General features: G+C 40.2%; 1 long non-coding RNA gene across 1 annotated transcript in view; it reads right to left on the reverse strand.

The window, feature by feature from the left end:
- Positions 1-222: 222 nt before the first annotated feature.
- The window catches only part of LOC125935657 (uncharacterized), a 28502-nt gene continuing 15105 nt past the window's right edge, over positions 223-13619 (reverse strand). The window contains exon 3 of the long non-coding RNA XR_007461740.1: positions 223-545. This is a non-coding gene — a long non-coding RNA (uncharacterized LOC125935657). The remainder of the gene's footprint in view (positions 546-13619) is intronic.

The following is a 13619-nucleotide window of genomic DNA, read 5'->3' on the forward strand; positions in this document are numbered from 1 at the left end:
CCTCACTCACACTCTGTCTGTTTCTCTCTCTCAAAAATAAATAAACATTAAAACATTTTTTTTTTAAAATGGGGGTTCTCCTAGGTGGTTCAGTTGGTTAAGCATTTGACTCTTCAACTCTTGATTTCTGCTCAGGTAATGATCTCATGGGTTCCTGAGTTCTGGCCTTGTGTTGGGCTCTGAGCTGACAGCACAGAGCCTGCTCAGGATTCTCTTTCTCTCTATCCCTCCCCTGCTCACATACTCTCTCTCTCAAAATAAACATTTAAAATAAAATAAAATGTAAAGTTTTCACTTATTTAATGTTTCATTTTCCTTGGATGTTGGCTGTCCTTTATCTTAAAACAGGATCTCAGAACAAAAAAGAAAAAAAGGAAATCCTCAGGGCCAATCATGATGTTGCTGAGGTGGGACAGATGGCTCTTAGGTGTGGTTTCTCGAGCCCACTGGAACATGTTCTGTCCTTTCCTCTGTTCTTCCCTTTCCATTATATCCACTCTGTCTTCCTCTGTTTCACTCTGTCACACACAATTACCTTTAACAAACTGAAAAATAAAAAAAAGTATCAATGAGGTTTCAGAGGCTCTGATACTGAAATATTGGCAAATGCTCTCAGCAAATTGTAGCAAATTCTCTGTGCCATGAAAAAAGACCTTTAGAGAGCATAACTTTGAAAGATGTGTGAAGTAATGAGAAAACACACTTGAACATACCTTTGTTTATTATCATTGTCTGAGTACACTGGGTCTTTGATTTTTTAAAATAGCTTTCAAAGGAATCTCATAATAGTATTCATTGAGTAGACAATATTCTTCACACTTCTACCCCAAGTATGTTTCCATCAAAGGCTCCATAAGCTATTTTACCACTTAATCTAACTCTTTATCTAAGTTCAGAACTTTAGTTCATGTGGAGACACAGATAAGGTAGCCCAGGAATGGTTTCCGGATTTCTCGAGCATCCATTTTGACTTCTTTCACCTCATGATTCTTAGGCACTATTATGCCCTCTGGCTCATTCTTCTTCCCATAGTTAAAGCAAGATGATACTTCTAATCTGAGAAGCCATCCGGGAAGCCAACTTGTTTACTCTTAGAGTGATCCTTCTTCTAGATTCTGACTTTGAACCGCCCCCACCCCCCCACACCTGCTTAACTCTCTGACCTTGCCTTTTTCTTTCTAGTATACATGCTCCAGTACTCTTGCCTTCCTTCCCCATTGCAACACCAGGTACTTAGTTAAGCATTTGATTCCTAGCAGAAAATTACTTGCTTTCCTCAGAGCTCAGCATTCTGCTTGATAGAATTGTATCTCTAGCTACACAGGTTGATTTGGTGTTCACTGTGGTTCCCAGCTTCCCTAGCATTTCTTGCTTTATCTATGAATCACATATAAAGACTCCCAGGGTAGGGACTCTACCCATGTTTTCTGAAATAATTTTTGAAAACCTCCCTCATCTTTCAGCACGGACTACTACATGCAAGGGAAGGCTTCATTTTGCCCCCTATTTAAAATAGAAAAACAATTTTCTGCAAACCAAATTTGTTCTATTGAAGTTCATTTTCTTTGTTAATTTTTGATGACATATGTTTATTTCTAATTTAAAAATGAGAGGAGAGTACATAATATTCGGAGAAAGTTTAAAATACCACCACTTTGTTCCCGAGAGCTTTCTCAGCTTTCTGTAGTATTATGGCTACATTAGGTTTCTAAATTGATGTTCTGGATTCCATATTTCTGTCAGAGCAAACTTACCTTGGGGAAAATCCTTAACATCTGACTTCATGGGCCTAACAAAGCGAGGAGCCAGGTGAATAGCCAAATGAATCACAGCATGCCTGTGGTACTGTGTCAACAAAATGCGGTCCACTTGGCTTCTGCTTACACACACTTCCTCTGGTGCAAATGGACACGATGATGCCATTCTGGTTGCAAGGCCAGGCAGTTGTATGATAAAAAGCATTCATGAATATTTTAATCTCATTAGCCAGCAACTCCACATAGTCTACCATCTGGTAGAAACAGAAATCCTGGAGTATTACCATCAAGGAAAGGTCCTAGGGTCACTCAGCTTAAATCATAGAGGTACCCTGAGGTCAAGGACAAAGAGGTGATGAGTCAAATTGCTTTCTAGTCTGCCAAAGTTCTGAATATGGAAAATCCAGTGATGCCAATCCATGGGCTGAGTAACGTGAAGGGATTTGAAGAACTTTAGAATAAGCAAATTATTTGTTAATATTGCCTTCCTCCTCTCAGGCAAAATAGAATAACCAATGCAAACACAAGTCTTTGCACATCATCAGGTTCAACTCATAAGTAGAAATTTTCTGGTACACTAGCCCTACATTCAGATAACCCTAAAATTTGGCAATCTATAATCAGGTGAGTTGCAGTCATGGTTAAGTGCACTAATATCATTACTCCCAAAATTTGCAGTGATTTCTATAGACTTCTTTGTAGACATAATCCTTTAAACTATTTTGCATATTACAAAGGATTATGTCATGATTAAATGACATAAAAATGAATTTGAATTTTGGTGGATGATATTATATGGTAACCTTGCCTTTATGACACTTGATTTTTAACTGGCATGTAAAACAAAACAAAACAAAAGGCTACCTGGGACTTTGCAAATTCCCTGGAATAGATAAGAGGAAAGCACATTCATCAGCTATAAATCTGCTTTCCCTTATAATCTTCCCCCAACTCAAAAACAAAAATAAAAGTCTAAAAATACAAATTTTGTTGCCAATATTTTTCTAGTTTTATAACAATTTAATAGCATAGCTAAATGAGTTTAAGTCTTCATTGAGAGTATTTATCAAAGATGACTAGGAGGATAAATCAGATTTCAAAGGAGTGATGTTTGCTTTGCTTTCTCAAGTTCAGGCCCATGATCCAAGGTATTCTAAGTAAGCTACACTATCAATGCAGTCCAGGGAAATTTGCCCCAGACTTGATAAAGAAACTGAATTTTACCTGAGGTCTTCTTCTCCAGAAAAGTTGTTCCATGACCACAAAGGTTTGAGCAGTAGAAGAAGGTTAGGTGTGGAAGAACAGTTCAGGTTCCTTTAGAGCCTAAGATTTAATACTCTTCAGGTGAGATGGCAGGGTGGGGCTGGGCAAGGGCTGCTGGGGCCTTGCTGAGAAGGAGAATTTTCGATGGTCAGAGATGGATTGTTGGCAGATATGGGTGAGGACAATGGACAAACGGGTGGTTTACTACTTCTGTCCCTGCCCCCAGAATCTCAAAAATACTTTTGTGACAAACCCACTTTTCTCCAAATCAGAGGAGCACAAAAATGTTGGAGAAAGAGATAATTTGTTTATGTGCCTTCCACTAAAATTCTTCAAAGTCCAAGGGGCTCTCTGTGTGTGGTCTTGCAGAAAAAGGCAATGTGGTTGAATTGGACAGTCAAAAAAGATTAATGGTGGTCAAATAAACTCTCTGGGGGACAAAAAACCAACCAAACGAACAAAAAACAAAAAACAAGATAAGACTCAAACAGGTCTCAATATTCTTGTTGTAGAAGGTGAATAGTAAAGTGTGAACAAGAAAAAACAGTTTCAGTTCAAATGCATCTCAAAGGTTAAATGCTTCAATCATATTAACTCTCTAATGTAAAGACACTTTCTCATAAAATGACAAGATTTTTTTCCCCTTTACAGTAGCAAAAATAACTTTTTTTTTTTTTCCACTTGTACCTCTACCTGGTATAGGCTTGGGTCCAGAAGAGAAGATAAATTATTTGTCTACTTATTTAGGTTTTTGATCAGGGGCCATATTTCATAAAAGACCTTTGTTGTCCTTTTTTTTTTTTTTTTTATGTTTGTTTATTTTTGAAGGAGAGAGAGAGACAGAGTGTGAGTGGGGGAGGGGCAGAGAGCGTGGGAGACACAGAATCCCAAGCATGCTCCAGGCTCTGAGCTGTTAGCACAGAGCCCGAAGCGGGACTCGAGCTCACAAACTGCGAGACCATGACCTGAGCCAAAGTCGGATGCTTAACCGACTGAGCCACCCAGGAGCCCCTGTTGTCCTTTTTTAGTGCCTGTTAATACTGTGGCTAGTGGCTGGGTGGCTTGACTATCATGATCCAGCCATTTCTGTCCTTAATGACTTCCCAGGCTAGGCTAGGCATGTAGTTATACAGGTGTTGGATTTCACTCCAGGAAGGGGGTACATTTTAGGGGAGAGTGAAGTGAGACTCATGTCTAATTTGTTGAATGGGTTGTAAACAGCTTTGGCTATTTCAGGATAAAAGACTGCATTTAAAGGTAAGATATTATTATAAAGAGTGGCAATAATAGTAATAACAGTAATTAGTGTTCCAATAAAATACAAACAAAGGAAATGAATACATGTGTCTTTAACAGTCTGAGGTTAACACAACAAACCGAACAAAATAACTAAGCTTTTTATTACTCTGTCAGAATTTATCATGTCTTGCTCTTGTCTTTGCAGGAGGGTATGTGAAACCTGCCATAAATGAAAAGGGAATATAAAAAAAATAATAACCGAATGGTTCCTGTATTCCTTCAATATATTTAAATCTGACTTTAGCATTTACTAAAAGGAAATAACACTTTGGTTGGTGATGCTGTGTAAACCTGCATGCTGTCAACTGCTAAATTAAAAAAAAAAAAAAAGCACTTCCTCTCTTCTAGCCATTTCTTCCTCTCCTTAGAGAAGAAAAAGCAGAGTGTGGAGGGTGAGTGTGCTAGGTTCCAGAGGATTCTCTGGGATTGTAGCTGATCAACCTCTCTTTCAGTTGCTTCTCATTACTCATTAATGTGAGATCTGGAAAACTCTGGTTCACTTGGGTGAACAGGGAACTAGATAGAAAAGAGCTTTTAATTCCAGAGGTGGGTTCAGAAGGCAGTGGAATAAACCCAGGTGTGGATATTCCCTAAGGCAGAAACTGCCCTATGGAAACAATCTCAAAAGATGATACAGATAAGCTAATCAAAACAATGTGTGTCTACCCTAAATTAAGGGGCCCTTCCAACGCCCAAGTTTCCTTCCTCTGACACATAAGTATTTGAGTGCATGTGTGTGAGTGTGTCTGTGTGTGTGTGTTATTTCTATCATCCACGTTACCACATACTCTAATGGACATTACCAACAGGAAATGCAGAGTGTGCCTGGAGGTGATGGTCCTGGCTTTAGAGCAAACCTCTGGGAAACAGGAACCTCTTCCAGGAAGGAGGGGGCTGGGAAGCACTCTGCTGCTTTATTATTCTGTTTGTAAAGAGCTGTCCTTGAAACATCTAAGGGTTTGGGTTTTCTCCTGGGAGAAAAAAGTAGTATTTAGACAAAGCAATTCTTATATATATGTTTATATATATAATGTACATAAAAATATGTGTGTGTTGTGTGTGTGTATTTAATGCTTATTTATTTTTGAGAGAGAGAGAGAGAGAAAGAGAATCTGAATCAGGCTCCATGCTGCCAGTGCAGAGCCTGACCACCTAGGGCTCTAACCCATGGGCAGTGAGATCATGACCTGGGCTGAAGTCAGATGCTCAACCAAATGAGCCACCCAGGTGCCCTAGAGAAATCAATTCTTAATTCATGGTATAATATTGTTCTGGAAAGGAATTAGAAATTATTTTCTTCTCATAGATGTATGTTTTGGCTCACACTAAATGTATATATAAAGCAATAAGGTGGAACTGCTGTGTTCATTATGATGGGAATTTTCCCTCTGCATTAGATGGGTGCTCCTATGTGTTAAACAGAGCTGTGAGTTGAAGGGAATTCTCTACCAAAAGAATAGAGATAAGTATATCTATAATGTCTACGAATTCAATTATTCATGCAGCAAACACTTACTGAATCCTTAATAAAAGTTCAAAACCAAATAGGTCTGCGTAATTCTAAACCATATCTTATTTGAACTCTGCTAAAACTATGTTAGTGATACCTATGACATTCCAAGTTACAATCTATGAACAAAGTAGAAAATTTTTGATTAGTATTTTTAAGTAATTGCTATGTTACTGTCACTCTTATGTCCCCTTACATATATCATCTCATTGATCCTCATTTGATAGTAATGCCCATTATTATCCTGTTGTAGAGAGGAAGAACTAAGACTTAGAAAGGTTGTATCAGTTGGCTCAGGCTGCCATAACAAAGTGCCACAGACTGGTGACTTAAACAAGAGTTTCTCAGTGTCTCAAGCTCTGGAAGCTTAAGTCTGAGATCAAGGTGTCAGCAGGACCAGTTTCTTCTGGGGACTCTCTCCTTGGCTTGTAGATGGTCATCTTGTCCCTGGGTCTTCACATTGCCTCCCCTCTGTATGTGCTTATGTCCAAATTTCCTCTCCTTACTGGAGTAGGGTCTGCCCTAATGACCTCATTTTTGCTTTTACTATTTTAAAGACCATCTCTCCAAGTATAGTCCCATTCTGAGGTACTGGAAATTTGGGCTTCAACATTCAAATTTGAATTTAGGTGGGGGTGGTGGAGGGACCACAGTTTAACTCTTAACAGAGGTTAAAATAAGTTTCTCAAGATCACATAATGAGTAAGTCATTCAACCAGGGTGTGAATTTCCTCATGCCCTCTTTGTTAGCCTTAGGCCTTAGGATAACTTTACATAGCAGTGCTTCTCCTATTTCCCTAGCCAGTGTCATTACTGAATATCTACTACGTACCAGACTGTGCTTAGGGCAGCACAGTGATCAAGATTACCAAACTCCCTCTCCTTTTTTTTTTTTTTTTTTTAATATATGAAATTTATTGTCAAATTGGTTTCTATACAACACCCAGTGCTCATCCCAAAAGATGCCCTCTTCAATGCCCATCACCCACCCTTCCCTCCCTCCCACCCCCCATCAACCCTCAGTTCTCAGTTTTTAAGAGTCTCTTATGCTTTGGTTCTCTCCCACTCTAACCTCCTTTTTTTTCCCCTCCCCCTCCCTCATGGGTTTCTGTTAAGTTTCTCAGGATCCACATAAGAGTGAAACCATATGGTATCTGTCTTTCTCTGTATGGCTTATTTCACTTAGCATCACACTCTCCAGTTCCATCCACGTTGCTACAAAGGGCCATATTTCATTCTTTCTCATTGCCATGTAGTACTTCATTGTGTATATAAACCACAATTTCTTTATCCATTCATCAGTTGATGGACAGTTAGGCTCTTTCCATAATTTGGCTATTGTTGAGAGTGCTGCTATAAACATTGGGATACAAGTGTCCCTATGCATCAGTACTCCTGTATCCCTTGCGTAAATTCCTAGCAGTGCTACTGCTAGGTCATAGGGTAGATCTATTTTTAATTTTTTGAGGAACCTCCACACTGTTTTCCAGAGTGGCTGCACCAGTTTGCATTCCCACCAACAGTGCAAGAGGGTTCCCGTTTCTCCACATCCTCGCCAGCATCTATAGTCTCCTGATTTCTTCATTTTGGCCACTCTGACTGGCGTGAGGTGATATCTGAGTGTGGTTTTGATTTGAATTTCCCTGATGAGGAGCGACGCTGAGCATCTTTTCATGTGCCTGTTGGCCATCTGGATGTCTTCTTTAGAGAAGTCTCTATTCATGTTTTCTGCCCATTTGTTCACTGGATTGTTTGTTTTTTGGGTGTGTAGTTTGGTGAGCTCTTTATAGATTTTGGATACTAGTCCTTTGTCCAATATGTCATTTGCAGATATCTCTTCCCATTCCGTTGGTTGCCTTTTAGTTTTGTTGATTGTTTCCTTTGCTGTACAGAAGCCCAAACTCCCTCTCCTGACGAAGCCTGCCTTGTCTCAGAAGAGAAGAAGCAAATGAAAAACAAAATACACAAGGAAATTATACAAATGTAATAATAATAAGTACCATAAAGGAAATAAACAGGACCATGGGATAAAACATAACCCGGTGAAGGAGTGGGAGACTACTCTTGAGAGGAAGGTCACAAAGTATTCTCTAAGAAGCTGATTTTTGGAATGAGACCTGAAGCAGAAGACATGAGCCCTGCAGAAGGTAGAGATCTGTTTCTGTGTAAATCACTTCTCAGAGCTGCTCAGCATGAGTGTTAGCATAGAGATGTGTCTCTGCAAAGCAGAGAACACGTGGGTATCCAAGGAGAAGACACTGGGAATCCCTGTGTGGAAGAGGGGGAGGCAGAAGCCAAGGGCTCTGTCTCAGCTTCAGCACCTCCTAGCTGTCCCACCTGGAAGTCACTCTCCAGCTGAGCCTCCACTTCCTGGAACAGGAAGCAGGAATATCAATAACACACAGCACTCATCTTGCCTCAGACCAAAGCTTGTCGCGGTGCATGTGAGATAATAGCCATGACAGCGCTTTTGAGATTGAACAGTTCTATGCAAATAAGTGCAGTCACCGAGTAGACCTGCAGCCATTGTCCTAACATGTGGCTTTACCTGTATAATTTTTCCTCCAACTTGTACCTAATTGTAATCCCCAATCAAAGCCTCCTACTTTATAAAGTGATTAAACTCATTTTCCACAGCAAAATATACAAGAAGGTAAGTAGGTCATCGCCCTTCATTCGTTAAACACTCAGAGGAATTATTTATTTTTTTGTTGATAGACTTGCAGAGCATAACGCATTCCATCTGAGAACTGACCAGGCATGACCAGGCATACCCTGGTGGGCCGGCAGTGTCTAGCCATAGCTTTGTTTACAGGAGGGTGCACAGGGCTGTGTGGGAAAAGTGTCAGTGGATAATTCTCTGTTGATTTCCACTTTTCATAACTAGGACTTCCTGAGGTACATAGAAATAGTTCTCATCTCTTGGCAACTGAGACACTCTACTATAATGGGGAAACTCCAGAACCTGAGAAAATTAAATTCTGTTGTTGAGATCACCCAGTTTGTGGTAATTTGTTACAACAGCCCAAGCAGGCTGATCCAACCTCCCTAAGCCTTATTTCATCATAGGAAACATATAATCATCATATAAAACAGGGATAATATTGGGCACAGCCGTTAAATGAGGATTGATGAGATAATATATATAAAGGGAGAAAATGTAGGGATGGTAAGGTAGAAATTCCTGAAAATAGTGGCTACAGATTTTCTACTTTCTAGAATGTAATTCCGTCATGTGTCATCATTGTGAGCATGATAATCTTACTGGAAATAAGAATTATTTTAGAATTATGAATACTTAGATAATTTAAAGTAACACCATGACCACCTTTATTAAACATGAAGTACATGTCTCGTGGAGGGGAGAGAGCAGAAGCCACACAACTTCAGGCTCAGTCCAGCCTCCCTGCCTCTGGGCTCACTGTTCCTCTTAAATGGGATCTCTTTTTTTGCAGGTCTTTGCATCATTGGCTTCTTCCCACTATTCCCTTTCCACCTCAAACATGACTCATCAAGAAAAGACTTCTCTGACCACCTGGTTTACCTCCTTGATCTAAATTACTTTCTACCAGTTTGCCTTCCTCTGTTGTCTTCATAGCACTCAGCCCTCTAAATGTATCTCAAATATTTATTCCTTTACTTCTTAGTGTCTGTTTTACCCCATGACACAACCAAACCCTATGAGAACAGGGACCCTAATGCATTAATCACTGTCTCCCAGTGCTTGTATCAAAATAGTTGGTCACTAAATAGTCAATAAATCAATGAAAGGATGAATCAATGGGCAAACTATTTCAGATAAAGCTGAGTCCTGGAGAAGGGGTTGATTCTCTGAACAGTACAACATTACTTGAATTATATTCTGTGCTTGGGCTCCAGGGACATGGTTCCCTGGGGAAGAGAGATACTGAGGTATAGACAGGAGAGTAGATAACAGATCAGGTGGGCGTGTGTTCACGACCCCAATTTGGCCCTATTTGGGTACACTCCATTGAGGATGTCACTCAACCTCTACAAGCCTCACTCTCCCATAAAAGACTGGAAATACTACCTCAGTGCAGAAATGTTGAAAAGATTAAATGATGCAATGTTTTCAAAGCTCATGACAAACAGAAGATCAATAAGTCGTACTGATTCTTTTTAATAAAGAAAAGAAAAAAGCAAGCCACTCCTTTGACCTAGTAAAAGGAGTTTCAGGCAAGTGTAAAGAACTAAAAGCCACACTGACAGTTCAGTGCAAAGAGCTAGTAGATCCCACACCAGGTGGAAAGTGTAGATTAGATTTCTAATTGCCTGGCCCTGAGGATCCTCCTTGGTTCTCCTGGCCTCCCTTAAACCACAGTGAATCTTAAACCTTCTGGCCACCATGAATTCTTTTATCAGCAGGAGCATCTTTGCACTAATAAAAAAAACCCCAATTTTAAGAAGAAAATTATTGAAATAGTTTAATATTTAATTACCTAATATTACTGTCAGGAGAAGAGAGCTTAAAAGAGCCCAGAGGTGTATTTCAGCAGCATCTGTCACCTTCAGTGTCAAGTTGCAGTGACATTCTTCACTTGTAACTTGCCGAGGGAGAGAGGACTCACAATGCACCTTGTGTTGATTGATGCTGATTTCAGCGGGCTCCCCTGGGGGTAGCAGCCACATGAAGGATGTGTGCAGGAAGTGAACAGGTATACCTCACGCTTTGTTCTTATGACATGTTTGCTGAGTGGTGACAAGTCCTCATTTCCCCATGAGTGGCCGCCTAGTCCTTTCTCAGACTTCTGAATCATGAAAGGCTTGGGGCCATTTTCCCAGCAGGGCCAGTCACCCAGGAAAGACAGAGTGCATGAGGCTCCTCTTCCCATGGCCTCATCCTTTCCTAAACAACCCAAGGGAAAATGCCAGGAGCCAAGTGGGTAAGAGTAAATGTTGAAGGGGGGCAGGAGGGTGGTGGGGAGAGTAGGATATTCATTAGAGCTGAGTGCACACCAGTAGAATGATTAGTATAGTTCTTGAATTTCATTCTCAAACCCTCTCAGTCTTTGCCCTGCTTTGTCCTTTTAAAAAAAGGAGCCTGATACTTTACTCTCTGAAAAGAGGTTGCTGGAATCTGCTGGTGAGCTGTGGGATCCCCCTCTTCAGGAAACTTCCACTTTCTTCCTTACCCTTTACCCCCTTGCCCCAGTAGGCATTGTATAGAGTCTGACTAATGATACATTTTTTTTTCTGTAGAGCACTTGAGTAAGAACAGGAAAAAAAAAAGTTGATTTTCCATCTTCCTCTGAAAGCAAAGGGATTTGAATCAAAAATATCTGTGTCCTCCATCCAACATTCCAAGTCCTGCATCATTCTGCCCAAGGATCACTTCCAACTGAATGTGCTGTCTTCCATCTTGCATCTAATCTTTTGAGAGCAAATTTTAAAATATCACTTCCTCTTCTTAAACCACTCACTCACTACCCATTGTCCTTCACATGAAGGTAAACAAAAAAAACTTGGATAACAAGTTTCCTTTTAATCTAGGCCCATGTACTTCCTTTTATACCCTAACCACAGAACTGCCTCTGGTTTCTGTTTTGGGCCCTTGCAGGTGCCGCTAACATGTAACAGTGATTCTGAATTGTGGAAAGTCTTCTCAGATACCACGTACTAGACAAGACTGCTTGGAGATCTCTGGGCTTTCCCAAGTGAAAGATTTCCAGGCAACCTTACTTTTATTTTTTTTTTTAATGTTTATTATTTTTGAGAGAGAGAGAGCAAACACAATTGGGGAGGGGCAGAGAGGGAGGGAGACACAGAATCTGAAGCACATTCCAGGATCTGAGATGTCAGCACAGGGCGAAACGTGCGGCTCAAACCCATGAACCATGTGATCATGACCTGAGCCAACTCAGATGCTTAACCTACGGAGCCACCCAGGTGCCCCCATCCAGTGACTTCAAAACCCAGCCAGTATTCTTGGCTACCAGTCCAGATTCTCAGCTTTGGCTTCATATTAAAGTCTTTTGGGGAAATTTAAAATCCCCTGTACTCAGACTCATTACATCAGAATCTCTATACATGGACCTCAGGTACCAGTTGCTTTTTTATTTTTATTTTTTTTGAAGCTCCCCAGGTATATGCAGTTTTGGAAAGTGCTAGCTTTGAGGGCTCTTTACTCCAATTTCTTGATAACTTACATTCCTCTACGTCTCAGCGTAGATGGAACCTTCTGAGAGGCCTTCCCTGAATCAGATGCTTCTCCTGAGTATTAACATAATGAATCCCTTGTGCAATGGCCCCTCTGCAGAACTCCCTATTGATTCATCTGTTTTCTCATCATTCAGTGAGCCCCTTGAGGGCAAGGACCATGTAGAGCACTCAGCATCTAGGGCAGGGCCTGTCATAGTAAGCATGCAGCCCTGAGCAGTGTGTCCTCTGTGCTGGGCCCTGTGGTTGGAGGACCAAAGTGTTTCTGTCCTCATGGTGTTTCCATTGTTATCTCAAGATACTCCATTTTCTCATCCTTTCTAAAGACAAAATGTGGCAGCAATCTTCCAATTCATTTTTCTGCCCCAGAAGGATGGTACAGATGTCTAAGAGACAGAACATAGCCTTGCCTTGCTCCTACTTTTACAGAAAGAGCCTCCAACAGAAGGAATTTCTATGAGAAATATTTTCTAGTCCTAAGAACACTGTTCTCATCCTGTTAAATCTCCAAATGAAATACCAGAAAGTGGGAACATCAGTAGGAATAACACAACAAGGTTAATTTTTAGAACATATTCTGGACACACCCATTTCAATTTAAGTCAACAGTTTGAAAAGAAGCAGGCTTCATCTAGAAGGTTCTAAATGCAACCTATTGCAGCAACAGCTGAATTAAGGAGACACTGTTGGAGTCACTGATGTGAATGTATATGAAAATGTAAGGATTGCCACAGCAAGAAGATACTGAATTTACAAGTCTAATAGGAATTGTCCATGTGTCCTTACTTTTAATCCCTGCAACAAAATAATTATTTTCAGGTATTACAGGATCACACAGTGGGCCTGTATTCAAGTCTTACCTTTTCCACCAGCTGTGTGAACTTGGGCAAATTACTTCGCCTCTCTGAACCTCAGTCTTCTGGTTTGTTAAATGTGGACAACCATGTTATCCACCTCACAGGGTTGTTGTGATGATTAAATGAGATTGTGCTTGTGAAGTATAACTTAGTGTCTGGTCTATAGTGATTTAATAGTAAACATCTGCTGTTGTTAAATTCTCTAGTCAAAAGTGGGAAAGCCTAGGAATAAACTGCTTTCAGTGCTAACTGAGCTATGATAAAGACCCAGGATTTCATTGGAGACCATGCCCTCACATCCATGGTGATGCATGCTCAGATTGAAGGATCACTGAATCATAAGTTGCCCAAGCTTTACTGCCATTCCTCACTACAATGCAGCCCCAGATTTTAATCATCACCCATTTAAAGGACTTTGCATGAACACCCAATCATAGTTTTCATTTCCTATATGGCTTCATTGCTTTCACTTTCCTTCCCTCCTTATATCTGAAGGTACAAGAGAAAAACTCTGGAGATGTCTTGTCACTCTTAAATATTAGATCCAAAGACTTTCTGGTTCCATCCATTTCTTATAAACAGATCACTATCCTAGTACTACCAGTATAGCTGGATCTCCCTTAGATTCGTATTTATGGTACTCTTTTTTAAGTAAATGGAAACAGATAATAAATCAGTAATTATTATGAGATATACAAAGCTCTTCAGAATAGAAATATTTGGGTCTGTTATGATTTTTTAAATTATCTTCAGCTT

The sequence above is a fragment of the Panthera uncia genome (genome assembly GCF_023721935.1).
Source record: "Panthera uncia isolate 11264 chromosome A1 unlocalized genomic scaffold, Puncia_PCG_1.0 HiC_scaffold_17, whole genome shotgun sequence".
Taxonomy (NCBI): domain Eukaryota; kingdom Metazoa; phylum Chordata; class Mammalia; order Carnivora; family Felidae; genus Panthera; species Panthera uncia.